Source organism: Palaemon carinicauda, chromosome 6 (assembly GCF_036898095.1).
Source record: "Palaemon carinicauda isolate YSFRI2023 chromosome 6, ASM3689809v2, whole genome shotgun sequence".
NCBI classification, from domain to species: Eukaryota; Metazoa; Arthropoda; class Malacostraca; order Decapoda; family Palaemonidae; genus Palaemon; species Palaemon carinicauda.
In genome coordinates, this window is record NC_090730.1 from 170,193,180 (window position 1) to 170,214,259 (window position 21,080).

The following is a 21,080-nucleotide window of genomic DNA, read 5'->3' on the forward strand; positions in this document are numbered from 1 at the left end:
TCAATGCCCAGAAAACTGAAGTAGGTTTCAAATTGCTTCTCTCAGTAATCCAACTCAAATACAAGTCAAGACTGATCTTAATAGGCTAGCTGTAGTGAGGGAAGTTGGCCGAAAGCTATTTCAGTACGAAGGGCAACCTCTGGCGCGGCGGAAAAACCCGTAAGTTCAATGCCCAGAAAACTGAAGTAGGTTTCAAATTGCTTCTCTCAGTAATCCAACTCAAATACAAGTCATGACTGATCTTAATAGGCTAGCTGTAGTGAGGGAAGTTGGCCAAAAGCTATTTCAGTAGGAAGGGCAACCTCTGGCGCGGCGGAAAAACCCTTAAGTTCAATGCCCAGAGAACTGAAGTAGGTTTCAAATTGCTTCTCTAAGTAATCTAACTCAAATACAAGTCATGACTGATCTTAATAGGCTAGCTGTAGTGAGGGAAGTTGGCTGAAAGCTATTTCAGTAGGAAGGGCAACCTCTGGCGCGGCGGAAAAACCCGTAAGTTCAATGCCCAGAAAACTGAAGTAGGTTTCAAATTGCTTCTCTAAGTAATCCAACTCAAATACAAGTCATGACTGATCTTAATAGGCTAGCTGTAGTGAGGGAAGTTGGCCGAAAGCTATTTCAGTACGAAAGGCAACCTCTGGCGCGGCAGAAAAACCCGTAAGTTCAATGCCCAGAAAACTGAAGAAGGTTTCAAATTGCTTCTCTAAGTAATCCTACTCAAATACAAGTCATGACTGATCTTAATAGGCTAGCTGTAGTGAGGGAAGTTGGCTGAAAGCTATTTCAGTACGAAGGGCAACCTCTGGCGCGGCGGGAAAACCCGAAAGTTCAATGCCCAGAAAACTGAAGTAGGTTTCAAATTGCTTCTCTAAGTAATCCAACTCAAATACAAGTCATGACTGATCTTAATAGGCTAGCTGTAGTGAGGGAAGTTGGCTGAAAGCTATTTCAGTAGGAAGGGCAACCTCTGGCGCGGCGGAAAAACCCGTAAGTTCAATGCCCAGAAAACTGAAGTAGGTTTCAAATTGCTTCTCTAAGTAATCCAACTCAAATACAAGTCATGACTGATCTTAATAGGCTAGCTGTAGTGAGGGAAGTTGGCCGAAAGCTATTTCAGTACGAAGGGCAACCTCTGGCGCGGCAGAAAAACCCGTAAGTTCAATGCCCAGAAAACTGAAGAAGGTTTCAAATTGCTTCTCTAAGTAATCCTACTCAAATACAAGTCATGACTGATCTTAATAGGCTAGCTGTAGTGAGGGAAGTTGGCTGAAAGCTATTTCAGTACGAAGGGCAACCTCTGGCGCGGCGGAAAAACCCGAAAGTTCAATGCCCAGAAAACTGAAGTAGGTTTCAAATTGCTTCTCTAAGTAATCCAACTCAAATACAAGTCATGACTGATCTTAATAGGCTAGCTGTAGTGAGGGAAGTTGGCCAAAAGCTATTTCAGTACGAAGGGCAACCTCTGGCGCGGCGGAAAAACCCGTAAGTTCAATGCCCAGAAAACTGAAGTAGGTTTCAAATTGCTTCTCTAAGTAATCCTACTCAAATACAAGTCATGACTGATCTTAATACGCTAGCTGTAGTGAGGGAAGTTGGCCAAAAGCTATTTCAGTACGAAGGGCAACCTCTGGCGCGGCGGAAAAACCCGTAAGTTCAATGCCCAGAAAACTGAAGTAGGTTTCAAATTGCTTCTCTCAGTAATCCAACTCAAATACAAGTCAAGACTGATCTTAATAGGCTAGCTGTAGTGAGGGAAGTTGGCCGAAAGCTATTTCAGTACGAAGGGCAACCTCTGGCGCGGCGGAAAAACCCGTAAGTTCAATGCCCAGAAAACTGAAGTAGGTTTCAAATTGCTTCTCTCAGTAATCCTACTCAAATACAAGTCATGACTGATCTTAATAGGCTAGCTGTATTGAGGGAAGTTGGCCAAAAGCTATTTCAGTAGGAAGGGCAACCTCTGGCGCGGCGGAAAAACCCTTAAGTTCAATGCCCAGAGAACTGAAGTAGGTTTCAAATTGCTTCTCTAAGTAATCTAACTCAAATACAAGTCATGACTGATCTTAATAGGCTAGCTGTAGTGAGGGAAGTTGGCTGAAAGCTATTTCAGTAGGAAGGGCAACCTCTGGCGCGGCGGAAAAACCCGTAAGTTCAATGCCCAGAAAACTGAAGTAGGTTTCAAATTGCTTCTCTAAGTAATCCAACTCAAATACAAGTCATGACTGATCTTAATAGGCTAGCTGTAGTGAGGGAAGTTGGCCGAAAGCTATTTCAGTACGAAGGGCAACCTCTGGCGCGGCAGAAAAACCCGTAAGTTCAATGCCCAGAAAACTGAAGAAGGTTTCAAATTGCTTCTCTAAGTAATCCTACTCAAATACAAGTCATGACTGATCTTAATAGGCTAGCTGTAGTGAGGGAAGTTGGCTGAAAGCTATTTCAGTACGAAGGGCAACCTCTGGCGCGGCGGAAAAACCCGAAAGTTCAATGCCCAGAAAACTGAAGTAGGTTTCAAATTGCTTCTCTAAGTAATCCAACTCAAATACAAGTCATGACTGATCTTAATAGGCTAGCTGTAGTGAGGGAAGTTGGCCGAAAGCTATTTCAGTACGAAGGGCAACCTCTGGCGCGGCGGAAAAACCCGAAAGTTCAATGCCCAGAAAACTGAAGTAGGTTTCAAATTGCTTCTCTAAGTAATCCTACTCAAATACAAGTCATGACTGATCTTAATAGGCTAGCTGTAGTGAGGGAAGTTGGCCGAAAGCTATTTCAGTACGAAGGGCAACCTCTGGCGCGGCGGAAAAACCCGTAAGTTCAATGCCCAGAAAACTGAAGTAGGTTTCAAATTGCTTCTCTCAGTAATCCAACTCAAATACAAGTCAAGACTGATCTTAATAGGCTAGCTGTAGTGAGGGAAGTTGGCCGAAAGCTATTTCAGTACGAAGGGCAACCTCTGGCGCGGCGGAAAAACCCGTAAGTTCAATGCCCAGAAAACTGAAGTAGGTTTCAAATTGCTTCTCTCAGTAATCCAACTCAAATACAAGTCATGACTGATCTTAATAGGCTAGCTGTAGTGAGGGAAGTTGGCCAAAAGCTATTTCAGTAGGAAGGGCAACCTCTGGCGCGGCGGAAAAACCCTTAAGTTCAATGCCCAGAGAACTGAAGTAGGTTTCAAATTGCTTCTCTAAGTAATCTAACTCAAATACAAGTCATGATTGATCTTAATAGGCTAGCTGTAGTGAGGGAAGTTGGCTGAAAGCTATTTCAGTAGGAAGGGCAACCTCTGGCGCGGCGGAAAAACCCGTAAGTTCAATGCCCAGAAAACTGAAGAAGGTTTCAAATTGCTTCTCTAAGTAATCCTACTCAAATACAAGTCATGACTGATCTTAATAGGCTAGCTGTAGTGAGGGAAGTTGGCTGAAAGCTATTTCAGTACGAAGGGCAACCTCTGGCGCGGCGGAAAAACCCGAAAGTTCAATGCCCAGAAAACTGAAGTAGGTTTCAAATTGCTTCTCTAAGTAATCCAACTCAAATACAAGTCATGACTGATCTTAATAGGCTAGCTGTAGTGAGGGAAGTTGGCCGAAAGCTATTTCAGTACGAAGGGCAACCTCTGGCGCGGCGGAAAAACCCGTAAGTTCAATGCCCAGAAAACTGAAGTAGGTTTCAAATTGCTTCTCTAAGTAATCCTACTCAAATACAAGTCATGACTGATCTTAATAGGCTAGCTGTAGTGAGGGAAGTTGGCCGAAAGCTATTTCAGTACGAAGGGCAACCTCTGGCGCGGCGGAAAAACCCGTAAGTTCAATGCCCAGAAAACTGAAGTAGGTTTCAAATTGCTTCTCTCAGTAATCCAACTCAAATACAAGTCAAGACTGATCTTAATAGGCTAGCTGTAGTGAGGGAAGTTGGCCGAAAGCTATTTCAGTACTAAGGGCAACCTCTGGCGCGGCGGAAAAACCCGTAAGTTCAATGCCCAGAAAACTGAAGTAGGTTTCAAATTGCTTCTCTCAGTAATCCAACTCAAATACAAGTCATGACTGATCTTAATAGGCTAGCTGTAGTGAGGGAAGTTGGCCAAAAGCTATTTCAGTAGGAAGGGCAACCTCTGGCGCGGCGGAAAAACCCTTAAGTTCAATGCCCAGAGAACTGAAGTAGGTTTCAAATTGCTTCTCTAAGTAATCTAACTCAAATACAAGTCATGACTGATCTTAATAGGCTAGCTGTAGTGAGGGAAGTTGGCTGAAAGCTATTTCAGTAGGAAGGGCAACCTCTGGCGCGGCGGAAAAACCCGTAAGTTCAATGCCCAGAAAACTGAAGTAGGTTTCAAATTGCTTCTCTAAGTAATCCAACTCAAATACAAGTCATGACTGATCTTAATAGGCTAGCTGTAGTGAGGGAAGTTGGCCGAAAGCTATTTCAGTACGAAGGGCAACCTCTGGCGCGGCAGAAAAACCCGTAAGTTCAATGCCCAGAAAACTGAAGAAGGTTTCAAATTGCTTCTCTAAGTAATCCTACTCAAATACAAGTCATGACTGATCTTAATAGGCTAGCTGTAGTGAGGGAAGTTGGCTGAAAGCTATTTCAGTACGAAGGGCAACCTCTGGCGCGGCGGAAAAACCCGAAAGTTCAATGCCCAGAAAACTGAAGTAGGTTTCAAATTGCTTCTCTAAGTAATCCAACTCAAATACAAGTCATGACTGATCTTAATAGGCTAGCTGTAGTGAGGGAAGTTGGCCGAAAGCTATTTCAGTACGAAGGGCAACCTCTGGCGCGGCGGAAAAACCCGTAAGTTCAATGCCCAGAAAACTGAAGTAGGTTTCAAATTGCTTCTCTAAGTAATCCAACTCAAATACAAGTCATGACTGATCTTAATAGGCTAGCTGTAGTGAGGGGAGTTGGTCGAAAGCTATTTCAGTAGGAAGGGCAACCTCTGGCGCGGCGGAAAAACCCGTAAGTTCAATGCCCAGAAAACTGAAGTAGGTTTCAAATTGCTTCTCTAAGTAATCCAACTCAAATACAAGTCATGAATGATCTTAATAGGCTAGCTGTAGTGAGGGAAGTTGGCTGAAAGCTATTTCAGTAGGAAGGGCAACCTCTGGCGCGGCGGAAAAACCCGTAAGTTCAATGCCCAGAAAACTGAAGTAGGTGTTCAAATTTCTTCCCTTATTCTTCCGACTCAAATATAAGTCATGAATTATCATAATACATTTATGAAGTACTGATGAATTATGAATTGAGATGAAAAGGAAATAAAAAAAAGAGGGAAGGAAGAAAGGGTCCTGGGAACCAAGCCTGCCATAATGGATATGGGCAAAACCCACCTGATGAGCTCTTTGGTCAGAGCGAAACCCTTATGTATGTCACTTTGGTAGTGGTATGGATGAATTGATTAATTTTTATATACTTATATATATATATATATATATATATATATATATATATATATATATATATATATATATATATATATATATATATATATATATATATATATATATATATATATATATATATATATATATATATATATATATATATATATATATATATATATATATATATATATATATATATATATATATATATATATATATATATATATATATATATATATGACATATTCACACACATGGCATTCTGGTAGAAGGGAGTGTATAATTCGAATCCCATTGAATGTTAAGTGTTGGCCTTCAAATGGCGATGCTTACAGCTCCATCTATTATGAGATGGCCGTAGCTCCTCTCCTTCTGAACAATGTGTGTGTTCCATCAAATCATTCCGTATGAGAGGGTTTCTGGTCGTGGACATCAATATAGTGTTGGTTTACCCAGAGGAAATATGTGAATCACGACACCCTGAAGATGTACGCAAGCCAGCAGAAATCGGGTGTCAATGAACGAACATTATATTGATATCCATGACGAGAAACCCTCTCATACAGAATGATTTGATGGAACACACATTGTTCAGAAGGAGAGGAACGAAGGCCAGCTCATGATAGATGGAGCTGTAAGCATCGCCATTTAAAGGCCAACACTTAACATTCAATGGGATTCTAGTCATACACTCCCTTCAAGATGAAAGCAATATGGATAATCTCTGTGGTGGTGTATGTGCCTGCTTATGTGTCTAAGTGTGTAAGCACATGTGTAAGTGTGTATAGTAAATAATCAACAATTATCCTCTTCTTAATCTAGGGATTTTTGAAATTTGTAATAGTTTAAATTTCCAATTTCTAGTTTTATATAGAATATATTTTTAAAATATTCAGTTATAATTTTTGTAGAACCTCATACATAAAATGAGTCTAAAGTGTATATTAATCTACAGATTGGTGATGGTGGGAGATTTTTGTCTGATCGCTCACAGCAAACCAACCTAGTATGGGTGACCCTGACTAGTATAGCTATGCAATATGTTCTAGCCACTGCAGATTGGTGATGGTGGGAGATTTTCATCTGATCGCTCACCGCAAGCGAACCTATAGTGCATAGAATGGTTTATGTGATAGTCCCTATTTCATCATTTCAGATTGGAAGTTGAAAAACTTGTACAGTTTCTGAAAACATTTGACAGATGTTGGAGTAAGATTCAGAAGTTTTCAGAATTCAAGTCCTTAGTTCCGAGAAAGGGTTGTGATGGCCGATGTGGTAACGTCCCTGACTGCTGAACGCCAGACTGCGGTTCGAGTACCGCTCAAGCTCGTTAGTTTCTTTGGTCCCTGTAACCTAACCATTCTTGAGAGCTAAGGATGGGGGGTTTGGGGAGGCTAACCTACAGGTCTACCTGCTGAGTCATCAGCAGCCATTGCCTGACCCTCCTTGGTCCTAGCTTTGGGTGGGGAGGGGGCTTGGGCGCTGATTATATGCATATATATAGTCACTCTCTAGGGCATTGTTCTGCTTGATAGGGCAATGTCACTGTCTCTTTCCTCTGTCATTGTGAGTGACCATTAAATGTCTTTTCTGTCTGTATCTATTTTTGTGTTTCATGTTAATCTATTTACCTTTACATCTACTTTCATTCTATAATAGAATCTAAACTTTTATTTTGAAATATCGGTTTTTATTTTTCAATATTACCATACAAAAAATATTTGAAATGTTGAATATGTTTTCGAATCGAAACAGAGACCCAATTTGAAAATGGGTAAAAATTGAAGATACTCCCGGAGGCAATTAAAGGTTTAAAGGTCGCTCAGGAATGGTTAGAGTTCTCTTGCTTGAGGGTACACTCAGGCACACTATTCTATCTTATTTCTTCCACTTGTACTGTTAAAGTTTTTTTTATAGTTTATATAGGTAATATTTATTTTAATGTCACTGTTCTTAAAATATTTCATTTTACTTTATTTCATTATTATTATTATTATTATTATTATTAATATTATTTATTTATTTATTTTTCCTTGTTTCCTTTCATCACTGGGATATTTTTCCTGTTGGGGCCCCTGGGCTTATAGCATCCTGCTTTTCCAACTAGGGTTGTAGCTTAACAAGTAGTAATAATAATAATAATAATAATAATAATAATAATAATAATAATAATAATAAAGTGTTTTAATGTTCAAACCTTCATGTTTATGTGGAATGTTATTTTACTGCTTTGTTACCTGATATTATATCAAGGCTATATTTCCTAAAACAAAAACTTGGCTTTTCAACCATTGTAAAATTTACTCTGTTCTAAATGTTCGATTAGTATGTTGCATTTCAATATATATATATATATATATATATATATATATATATATATATATATATATATATATATATATATATATATATATAATCATCCTAATTATTTGTGGAATTCAGTGAGAAAATTCCAGATGAAATTTGACTAATTACAAGTGGAATTCGTCTAATGAATTTCATATGAAATTTGAACAGTATGAAATTGTTAGAGACGACTGGCGAAATCTAACCGAGGCCCTTTGCGTCAACGGGCGTAGGAGATGATGATGATGATGATGATAAAATGGTTTTTATGCTACATCAGCAATTGGCCAAAGTACCAGACCTCTATAGAACTTGGAAATACTTATTTTGATACATGGCCACAACTAATGAAAATCAATGGAATTTATATTTACTTGTAAGAGCCAATTGCCATTCGGATCATATAATACGTACTCACATATCAAGAGTTCAGGAAAAGATTTTTCAAAGTAAAATCTGTGGATGATTTTGAAATGTGAAAGAGTTGGTGTAAAGATAAAGTTAAAAAAACCACCAAAAAAATTATATATTAATATCATAAAAGACGAAAATAACGCATCTTCCTTTCACGTGAAGGATGACAAAAATAACGTTAAGGTTTGTAATAGTCTACCATAGGTATTTCCCGTCCAATACATTTTGTGTAAATAATTAATTTTGTTACGTTTTCTATGAGTTCATAGCATCCTGGACATACAAGGACTATGCTACTGTGCAATATATGGGGCGAACTACAATGAGATCGAATTGTAAAATTATATCACAATATCAATTTCATTGTTTCTGTTTTTTTTCATCCTCAATTTCAGGGGAACACAGAAATCTATATAAATGCCAAAGGGATACAGAAGAACAAAACATTTTTTTTCGTGGACCTTATCATGGTTATCCCTATCTCACACACACACACACACTAACTATATATATATATATATATATATATATATATATATATATATATATATATATATATATATATATATATATATATATATATAGGCAGAACATGTAGGCCTAATGAGAACGACAGATAATATATGGACAAAACGAATACCAGGGGAAGGAAGAAAAGACGATGGATTGACGATCTGAAAAAATTAGCGGGTATAAATTAAGTGATTTGAAATGTTATGGCATCCTAACATCGAAGGTCAATGACGCCGATATTTTTTTGTTGTAAAGAAAAAAAAGTATTCAATTTAAAATAAAAAATATGAATTGACAAAATGAAAAAAATTGCTGGTATAGGCTGGCATAGAGACCATAAACAGACAGTAGTGGTAGGACATATGGTCTGAGGCCTTTGTCCTGCAGTGAACTAGCAATGGTTGATGATGATGATATATGGGTATTACGGATTACAACAGGATCCTTCTTTACGACCATTAATCAAATAACAAGTCACCATTATTCCACACTGATGGCCTTCAAAAGTCCTACATTTAAAGGTTTAGAGCCACTCATGAATGACAAAGACAAGAGACAGTGACATTGCCCTTGCAAGCAGGACAATGCCCTAGAGACTGGCCTTTCTATATATATATATATATATATATATATATATATATATATATATATATATAGTATATACTATATATATATATATATATATATATATATAGTATATACTATATATATATATATATATATACTATATATATATATATATATATATATATATATATATATATATATATATATATATATATATATATACTATATATATATATATATATATATATATATATACTATATATATATATATATATATATATATATATATATATATATATATATATATATATATATATATATATATATATATATATATATATATATACACACACATATATATATATATATATATATATATATATATATATATATATATATATATATATATATATATATATATATATATATATATATATATATACACACACACACATATATATATATATATATATATGTGTGTGTGTGTGTGTTCATGACCAAAGACCCCTCTCCACCCAAACTAAGACCAGGGAAGGTCACGCAATGGCTGCTGATGACTCAGCAGGTAGACCTATAGGCTCCATCAAACCCTTCCCCCCATCCTTAGCTCACAAGGATGGTGAGAATGCAGACACTAAAGGAACAAACAAGTTTAAGCAGGACTCGAACCCCAGTCTAGGAAACACCAGGCAGAGCTGTTACCAATAGGCCACAACATTTCCCCTTTAGATAAAGGCAACTCCAGATTGGTTTGATATTGTTAATTACCTAAACCCGTATAATCACATTAGCCTTATTATGTACCAGGAAGATATTACAATTACTTATTAACATTGAACTTCATTTGTTCTGATTATCAATTATTCAATTTGTCAAGCAAAAATTGTGTACTTTATTGCCAATGAATGAAATATTTAACATGAACATTTTAATAGACTAATGTACGTTTTCAATTCAAAAGGTGGGAGTGAAAAATAAAAATGGCAAAATACAGTATGGTCTTGAGCTTATGAAATATAGCAAACGTCAGAGAAAATTATTCTTAATATTACTGTATTTAACTCTATTCTCGTGGACACTATTCATAACTGTACTTCCTGTAAAAATATCTTTAAGTGTTCTAACATAAGATTTCATTACTTCTGAACTTTCGACAGAATCAAAAGCTTTCTCATACTCTACAAATGCCATAATAATCAACAATATCAATTATAACATTATAACATCCAAACTGCACAATTTATACTGCCTTAAGCTCTGTTCACACGATAGAGCATGCCCGACGGGCAAACAGTAATACCAGACCACAATAGCTGGAAGGAATGAGGGGTAATGACGTCGGAAGCGGGAAAACCACTGGGATCTGGCATCATACAGTGTTGCCAGATCCCTGCCTTTAGTTTTACCGCTTTTAACGTCATCAACCCTCATTTTCACTAACTATTGTGGCCTGGTATCACTGTTTGCCCGTCGGGCATACTCGATCATATGGACAGGGCTTTACTCATTAACTTCTCGACAACAGTTCCGTCCAAAAGTGTATGTTTACGATTCAATTACTGACCTAATAATGTCATAGAGGCTTAATATTCAATTTTATGATCGGTCAATCCTACTGTTATTTTTGGCATTGTAAGCATAAGGTCGTATTGCAGGAAAAGGGGGCTCAAGAGAGGTACATAATCTAGTCGGTGCAAACACTGTGGCAAACATTTTCCTTAACTGTTAACGTATCAGAAATTGTAAAATTCTAACCATACTCCCTGGCCAGAAACATCGACCCCACATAGAAGTGGGAAAAGATACTGACAAAGAAGTATGGTTAGAATTTTACAATTTCTGATATGTTAACAGTTTAGGAAAAATGTTAGCCAGTGTTTGCACCAATTAGATTATGTAATGTCTAGTAGTATGCATTTTAGAATAGAATAAGCTTTCTTAAAGATAAAAGAAAAATAACTAAAAAGTTAATTATCAGTATAGTTGTCAAATGAAGGTGTCGGGTTGTGTTGAATTATAACAAAGCTAGTTTTATTTTCCGTGTTGATTTCCTGATGTGATAAAAAAATCAGGATAGCGTAGCCCACAATAAATCAGAGCCGAGGCGATTTTTCAAATGATAGATAAGACGTGTTTATTATACATCCAAGAGGGTAACGTACAGAGAAGAAAAGGCTTGTTTTACCATTATATATCGTTTACCCAGTATGTTTTCCCACCCAAAACCCCGAGTTCCCACTGGGGGGCCCCCATTATTGTAGATATATATATATATATATATATATATATATATATATATATATATATATATATATATATATATATATATATATATATATATATATATATATATTATATATATATATATATATATATATATATATATATATATATATATATATATATATATATATATATATATATTTCTGAAACTATTCATTTGCGACGGGAACGAGTGTTATTTTCGAAGAGCGGATTTTTTTCCATAGAATAAAATAGTTTTTTTGCTAGGTTACATTGCCCTGTAATACAGTAAAATAATACCTAAAGTTAGTTATCCTTCGGCGCAAAGAAATCGAGTAAAACTGGATTTTTCTCTCTCTCTCTCTCTCTCTCTCTCTCTCTCTCTCTCTCTCTCTCTCTCTCTCTCTCTCAATACTAAGCTGGTCTTTGCTGCTTAACCTGATTCTTCTCTTCCGTCTTGCTGTCCAACCTCTAACCATACGTACATGATTATTGAAAAATTCACCACTGGCTACTAACCTGGTATTGTGTAGAACGCAGGAGCAGACCCATTTCAAATTCCTAAAACATCCAATATATTTTATTTAAGTCAACTTGGAACAATCTTATAATAAAATTTCCCTAATGTTGGGTTAGGTTAGGTTATCTCCAGCCGATACTAAAGAAGTTTTCAAGATACTTTTTCACACCATGGCATTAAATCACTACGATCTGTCATCGTGATTTAGAGTTATCTTGAGTATTAACCTCGTCTCTTTGAATATATGCACTATTTGATTATGTAAAGTCAAAATAACATTTTCATATTCTTCAATCACACGTAACACATCAAGTGACGCCACACATATCTAGATCGAGTCTTAATTTGTCACAGAAACTGTATATATCTTATTATTTATCACTGGATATTGCTATTACAACCATACACTGCATGAATTATCATAGTTTAAGAAATGACATGGAATCTACTTCAAATAACTGTCAAACACTAATAAAAGAAACACCGGTGTCTAAATAGAAATGTTTACATGATGGGAGTCGGACACTCGGCCAGGGTTCCCAGATTATTTCCACTGGATTATCGTACATGAGCCTTAAAATTGTCGTTTTTCAACCAAAATTATCGTATACAGTTTCAATATAATTATTAGGGAGTTTCATGATTGACTTATTTCAAAATATTTTAGCATAATTGTTTAATTAAACACACACACATTTGTATATACCTAAGGTATGTATCGTACTGGACCTAAAATAATCGTACATGTACGATAATTATCGTACGAATGGCAACCCTGCACTCGGCTGACAAAAGTGCATTGTGGGTAAAATAAATGCAACCGAATTATCCTTCTTTTAATCTTCTAATCATTGGTATCTTACTAGGCTCATATATTAGAAGAAACTTTCCATGAAAACGATAAAATAAGCTATAGAATTAAATTGAAATTCCACTCCAAGTAGGCTACGGTTGAATGGAAGTTGTGACAACTTCCATTCAACCGTAGCCGGGTAGCCATTCAGCTCCGTCTTTATATATTTTTAATACAATACCGAATTGAATTGCATTCATTACTTCTCGTCTGTATGTCCTTCATCTAAATTCAGAGACATAATCATCATAGCATTCTGTAAAATTTTGAAACATCACCTGCAATCTTATATCAATTTCCCACTTTCCTCACATACAGGGGAAGAAGAATGTAAGAAATTTGGCGAAACCAGTGGCGTCACTAGAGCTTGATTTTTCCCCCTTTTTTTTCTTTTCTTTTTTTTGGGGGGGGGGGTTTGCTAGAGCCATACTAGCTTGAACCATTAGATGGTAATACAGTAGATGAGCAGGAGTGGAAGAAATTGAGTGTTTCGTGCATATTACATATATTTATATATGTAGCATATTACATGAGATACTATGACGAAACTTCTGCACATACACTGTTATGTATTCTTAAAGAAGAACAAAACTGTTTGAAAAGATAAAATATCACGGAGCCATTTCTCTCATCCAAGAAGAAATAAAAATAGAATGATAAATAAAATTTTACATAAAGTATTTTGCATCTAACTTATTCGAATTAGAGGCAAACGGCTTGTGGTGGATTCACCCGAGTTAAGGGACCCATACACGTTCAAAAAAAGCGTCAAAATTTTGCATCAAAATTTGAGTGTGTGTGTGTGTGGGACGCTTTGATGTCAAAAAAAGATTTGAAGCAAAATTTTGATGGATCAAATCCTTTTTGATTTTTTTTTGACGAGTCGTCAAATTTTTGATGCGTGTGTGGGCTCCTGTCAAAATTTTGATCAAACTTTTTAGTTCACAGGTGACTGACGAGGAGATAGGATCACCATGTCTGTGAAGAAGGACACCGAAAAAATTTTTTTTTATTGAAGTTTTCGACCCCTTGATTATTCTACCTTTTTTTTATTCGACTCCTTGCATATTCAACCCCTTATTTATTTGACCCTTTTACTTATTCGATCGTTTACTTATTCAACCCTTTGACTATTCTACCTCTTTCTTGTACCCGTTGAAATACTAACACTAGAGAGCTATTTGGTCCTTTGACTGTCCAGACAGTACTACATTGGATCCATATCTCTGGTTACGGTTAATTTTTCTTTAGCCACGAATGAAAAAATGCAAGATTTCTTTGTATTAGTGCACACACACATATATCTATGAAATATATGCATACAAACACACACACACACACACACACACACTATATATATATATATATATATATATATATATATATATATATATATATATATATATATATATATTGTCCGGAATTTCGACCTGATCAATCGAAATTCCCGCCATTTGACTCCGCCTACGATTACGTCAAATTGGAGGGAGAGGAGAGAACTCGCGGGCGAATGAATGTCATTCACGACGAGAATGTTCAGAACCAAAAAGAGAAACCGCCTGGTAGGGCAGGCGCTGAGACTAAAGAAATCAACCACTTGTAATTTAAGAGAAAGAAAAATAACTTCATTCTATTGTAACATGATAAAAAAAATCCAATCTAGAAATTTAGGTTCAGGAAAAATTGCGGGAAAAAGGTGACGTCGGAGGTTGCAGAGGCTTGCTCTGTCTCTTTGATCGGATGTCCCCAACCACAGTAAGTTCTATCTAATTGTTCTCTCTCCCCACCTTAGTGTACCCAGGTCGGTTTCCATGTAGGTCTTGATAGAGTTATGTAAAGTTTATATCTGTTAATATTTCATCGATCCTTGTGCCAGGGGATCAGTGTTATTGTGTAAAGTACGTCAAAAGGTCTCGGTAAGGCGTTTATCGAGATAATTTTATAAATGTTCAATTAATTTTGCTAAAATCTGGAGTCCGATGCGGACATAGTTTTTTTAAGTCACGCACATGTTCTTTTTGGGCTCAAGCCATGGCGTCCTGATGGAAGGTTCCTTTTTGGTAGCTTCCTTGGGTAAATAACTACTAAGATATTCCCAGAGAATTTAACCACAGGTTATCACAGAATTCTAACTTCTGGAGCGAGTATCCTAAAGGTTTCCCTTTTAAGACATCGTATATCAACAGGGGACGCATGTATTAACGCGCCACATAGCTATCTACACCCCGAACAGAGTTAATGCTTCGGTGTGTAAGGGCGGAGAATAGCTGGGAGCCGTTCCATAGCTAATCTCATCCGTGGCTACTTTTGGTACTCGAGACGTAAACAAACGGGCGCCATTGCTTAAATGACGTCACGTCCGTCTTCATCCTTTGTACAGTAGCTCGCCTTACTTAGACGGATTTTCCCTGTGCTAACTTTATCGTCTTGCATCTTTATCATGTCGCTACCTTCGGCCTCGCCTTCTTCTGGAAAGTTGAGTACAAGGTTCCAGTATTGTTTAGTTAAGCTCTGACCGTAAAGTAAATATTACTTTTCGAGATATTTGTTGTTTTGTGGCAGAGCTGTGCCTCTACCGGACCCGCCATTTTATGGCGTCGTTGTTGTTCTGCATGCCTTATTTAGTTAGCCACAACAACGCTTCCGGCCTTATTTACTAATCGATAATATTAGTTTATTTAGTCTTCATAGCTAGGAACTTTTATATCGTGTTTTAACGCTTTTTTACCGGTCATCGATTGACCCCATACCAGTTGGCTACTATAGCCCCCAGGCCAGAGCGCCTATATTAGTGTTCATGCATGATTTTATCAGTGATCCTAGGCTTACTTATGAAGATAGTGGCATTATTTTACAATACTATTGACTGTGATGCAAGTGTTTTCGCCTTCAGGGACCATATAGGGGATAGGTTAGTTAGTGTGCCTTCCTAACCTAACCTACATGTAGGACCCCTATATGCTTCCTTCATCCCCCTGCCCTTGGGCATTCCCTCTGTGTAGCCTTGCTCCCCCTACCACGTAAAGGGATCAAGCTCTTATCAGAGTATGTTATCGCCTCTCTGTCCTCCCTAAGGGAATGAACCCCCCTTAGGGTTGCGCCTGAGAGTGAGGAACGGCTAGTCTTTCCTCTATTGCTAGGACTAAGTCTACGACTTTCCTGCGATAGCGATATGTCTTCTATCCTTCCTAGTTCAGGACGTACATCCCTGCTCTAGGTTAGGTTTTGGAAGGGTTATTCTGTTCCTTGCTGAAACTGTACCCATGCACCGTTTCAGTCAGGCTGCCTTACCTTAGGTTAGGGAGTGCCCTCCCTTCCTTAGTGGCCGCTCTGGTACAGAACCCCTTCCATGGAAGACCCTTCTCTTCTCCCCTCCCCACCTATCTATTGTATAGCCTAGCCTATACATAGGTTAGTCTATACCCATCTGTCCCCTGTCCTACAACTCCTCCTTAGGGTGGAGTGATAGGGCTACCTTGAGCTTCTGTGTACAGTCCGCTCTGGTACATATACCCTTCATAGTGTCCTATGGGGTTAGCCACTGGATGTGTTCTGTATGCAGGGGTCTCACCCCCCCCCCCTTGGGTGTCCCCTAGCCCTCCCTTGGGCTACCCTAGCTCCCGGTCCTCTGCGGCCCCTGCTTCTGGGTGATAGAGTCAGCCTCTATCATAGGTACACCCTCTCAGGGGGGATGTCTGGGAGTCCATGGCTGGACCCCCTACATCCCTCCCTCTGTCTCTTTCACTATCCGGGTGCCGGTCCCTTGCCGCCTCCACTGTCGGCGATACCCACCTCCTACCTTGGTGACTCACCCCATATCCCCGTGGCCGCCAGTCCTCCGTGAGCTGGGGGACTGCCGCCTGCCGCCGGCTTCCAGCCGATGGCTCTCCCTCCTTCCTCATAGCTTGGTCGTCCGCCCGCCGGCCGGCCCCCGGAGTGCCGGCAACCCGGTTCTGCTATAACCATCCTTGTTCCTGTCACCAATCCGGCAACCTCCGGCTGCCGGAGCCGCCGCTACCTCTGCCGGCGTGCCTCCGCTGTGCCGGCGGCCGCCACCCTGGTATTACTCTTGACTTTTATATTGTCTGTCCTAATGCCAGAAACTCTGCTGGAGCGGCCTCCGGCGTGCCGGAGGTCTGCCGGAACCTTCCGGAGGCGTCAAGACGACTTGCACCCCATTCTACTAGCTATCATCTAATACTGATAGCCCTACACTGCAACCAGATGGCTTGTTTACGTTAATGGATCAGTACCTTAGTACTGTTCTACTGGTAATCATGCTGTCTTTTTGCATTCTACAGATTTCCAGCATGCTGCGTGTATCTTAGCGCGGCTGGTTGCCGGAAGCAGTTATCCTTTGGGGTCCTTTAGCCCCCTAATTTGGAACTGAGTGGCCTCAGTCCCAACCTTATCCTTGACAATTCCCATGGAATTCCATTTGCCCTATGGACTTCTACTGGAATTCTATCCTGCGCCTTCGGCCACCTCGGATTATCCAAGGATGAAGCTTACGGTAACCAGCCGGGCGGGATGCACGGAGTATGTTTCTTTCCTATCTCAATCCTCTGTGCATCACACCCTTTATCAAGTTAAAATTAATGATTAATATTAACTTAGTTTAAGAGCCATTCTTATGACTCCCCCCATACTCATTTTCTCTTTCTTCCACAGGAGGAGCAGATGAAGTGTGACTTCGACTTCTGCGCTGTGAAACGCCTGCACTTCTACGGGCATACGGCTTGCAGGACTCACGCCCCTTGTGCTAACAAGAAAGGGGATTTGAAATTCTGGGACCCGCTGAACTGTACGGTCTGCCAGGCTCACCTAGTTGATGCCTTCCATAACTCTCCCTCAGCGGAGGTCAGGGACACTTCTCGGGATAAGCTACGCAAGTGGGTGCGTGGCTTCCAGAAGAATGCCACCGGACCGTACCTGGCCACTGAAGAAATGAGGTCCCTTTTGTTCCCAAAGGCCTCCCCTGATTCTGTAGTGTCCAAGGATTCGATCCCCACTGTCCAAATTACGGTGGAACCAGATGTAGTCATGGCCCAGTCCATGCACGAGTGCCACCTGGATTCCGAGGACGACGAACACATGTCGGATATTTCGGAGGGCACGGAGAAGACCCTTATGGCTCAAGGTGCTGAAGATGATGAGGACCAGGTGGAATACACCGAGTCGGAGCAAGAGGTCGCTCCTCCTTCCATCACCGCCCCTACTCCTACACCGACGGAAGTGTCTCTCCCGTCTACCTCCGCTACCCCGGAACCCATGCCATCCGCCCAAGAGATGTTCCGGATGATCAAAGCCATCATGGACGACAGGCTGAAAGAAAATCAGGAGTTCATCAGGTCCATGATAGGATCCAAAGAACCGAAGAAGATCTCGGTTAAGGATCTCCCCGCTTGCTCACATGCCAACCCATGGAGGTATGCTGAGCATACGGTTATCGCGACCGGCAGGATCTTCGTCAGCGACAAGATCAGCACGGTCCCCCTGGAAGACGTGGAGTTCTTCCCAAACTTCGAGGCCTACCCGGACTGTTACGTCCGGCTTCGTTCTGAACCTGCCTCTAAAGAAGAGACCAAACCAAAGGAGGAGATAGTGTTCGATCTCGCGAAGGCCCAGGCTATGCTAGCCAATACGTTTAAAAGTAGGGGTTTTACCTGCTCTAAGCTTCCGGCCCTGAGCAAGAAGCACCCTACCTACGTTGCACCCGACGATGCAGTCCTTCCATTCATGGAAAAGGCCTTCGCTGCGTGCCTCAAGGCTGTGGAAGAGGGAAAAGCCTGCCCTGCACTGGAGGAGTGCAGACCCTTCTCCATTGTGACTCCCCCCGACGCTCGACACTGGAAGGACATCCAGCATACTTTCGTGGTGGGAAAGCTAGATCCTGATGTCGCCGGACGTCAGTTTAATGAAGACCTCCCGAAACTCAACGATCACCTCCTTCGTCGGGAACAAGATACGAAGGAGAGGCTCGCAGCATCCATGTCCCACCAGGTCCAACTTGATATCATGGCCTGTGACACCAGAGTACCAGACCACTACATGGTACTCGCCAAATCCCACATGGCAACCCTGGTGAAGGATATGTACCACTTCATGAAGGCTCGGAGAGCCTGTCGTGAATTCGTGTTCGCAGGTGCCACTGTGAAACACGAACCCCGGAGGCTGATTTCCTCCAACATCTGGGGTAAACACCTCTTTCCTTCTGACCTTGTGAAGGAGATCACCGACAAAGCCGCCACGGAGAATAGGAACCTTCTCCACAAGTGGGGCATGTCAAAAAAGAGGAAATCCTCTCAGGATGACGGACCTCAACCTAAGAGGAAATCCTCCAAACAGAAACCCCAGCAGCGTCAACCAAGACGACAGTATCCGGGACCCGCTACTCCACAAGTGGCAGCTCAGCCACAGCAGACCTTTCAGCTGGTCACCCAACCGGTCTTGTCACAGTCACCAGTTTTCACCCCTGCTTTCGAGCAACAGACGACTACCTTTCGTCCCAAAGGTAGAGGCTCAAGCAGAGGTGCAGGCAGAGACGCGTCTCGCCGTCCCTCCAGAGGCAGAGGAGGAAAGGGAGCTAGCGGCCGAGGCAGTAAGCCCTCGGGACACCAGAAGCAATGAAGTGCTTCCGGTGGGAGGAAGACTCCACCAATTCCAGGATCGTTGGACCTTCGATCCCTGGGCACACAGCATCGTCAAGAAGGGTCTAAGCTGGAGTTGGACTCAACCACCCCCAACCTTCCAGCAGTTCTTCCAACAATCAACCCCCCTTCTGGAAGAATATGTCCTAGATCTCTTGAACAAGAAGGTGATAAGGAAGGTAAAGTCCACCAGGTTCCAAGGGAGACTGTTTTGTGTCCCCAAGAAAGACTCCGACAAACTCAGAGTCATTCTGGACTTATCCCCCCTCAACAAGTTCATAGCGAACGACAAGTTCAAGATGCTGACTCTTCAACAGATAAGGACCCTTCTGCCTCGAGGTTCTTACACGGTCTCCATAGACCTGGCGGATGCCTACTGGCACGTTCCAATAAACCATCACGCTTCCTCCTACCTAGGATTTCGACTCCAAAGGAAAAGCTACGCCTTCAGGGCCATGCCCTTCGGCCTCAATGTGGCCCCTCGGATCTTCACAAAGCTGGCGGACGCCATAGTACAACAGCTCCACCTCCGAGACGTCCAGGTGAGGGCCTACCTCGACGATTGGCTAGTCTGGGCTCCATCGCCCGAGGATTGTTTAAAATCCAGCAGCAAAGTCACCCAGTACCTAGAACACCTGGGATTCAAGATAAACGTGAAGAAATCTCGCCTCTCTCCAGCTCAGAAGTTCCAATGGTTAGGAATCCAATGGAACCTTCAGTCACACCGCCTTTCCATTCCCCAGAAGAAAAGGAAGGAAATAGCAGGGTCTGTCAAACGACTACTGAAATCCAAGCGGATCTCAAGACACCAGCAGGAACGAGTTCTAGGCTCTCTACAGTTCGCCTCAGTAACAAACCCAGTGCTTCGTGCACAGCTAAAGGATGCCGCGGGAGTCTGGAGACGTTCTGCATCCATCGCTCGAAGAGACTTCAAGAGACGGCTCCCAAACAGACTTCGACTTCTCCTCAAGCCGTGGTCGGAAGCAAAGGCCCTGAAAATGTCCATTCCTCTTCAACACCCACCTCCATCACTCAACATCCACACGGACGCTTCGCTGGAGGGTTGGGGAGGTCACTCCCACAAAAAACAGGCTCAAGGCACATGGTCTCCCCTGTTCAAGACGTTTCACATCAACATCTTGGAGGCCATGGCGGTCCTTCTAACTCTGAAGAAACTCTCCCCGCCTCCCTCGATCCATATTCGTCTAACCCTAGACAACTCGGTGGTAGTTCGATGTCTCAATCCCCAAGGCTCAAGATCGCCCCAGATAAATCAGGTGCTTCTTCCAATCCTCCGTCTGGCAGAGAAGAAGAAATGGCACCTGTCTGCAGTTCACCTACAAGGATTCCGCAACGTGACAGCGGATGCTCTATCTTGGACAAGCCCGATAGAGTCGGAATGGTCTCTAAACGCAAGATCATTCTCCTTCATCTCTCATCAAGTCCCAGAACTTCAGATAGATCTCTTCGCAACGAGCGACAACAATCAACTTCCTCGGTACGTGGCCCCGTACGAGGACCCCAAGGCAGAAGCAGTGGATGCCATGTCACTGGACTGGAACAGATGGTCCAAGATCTACCTGTTCCCTCCCACCAACCTTCTG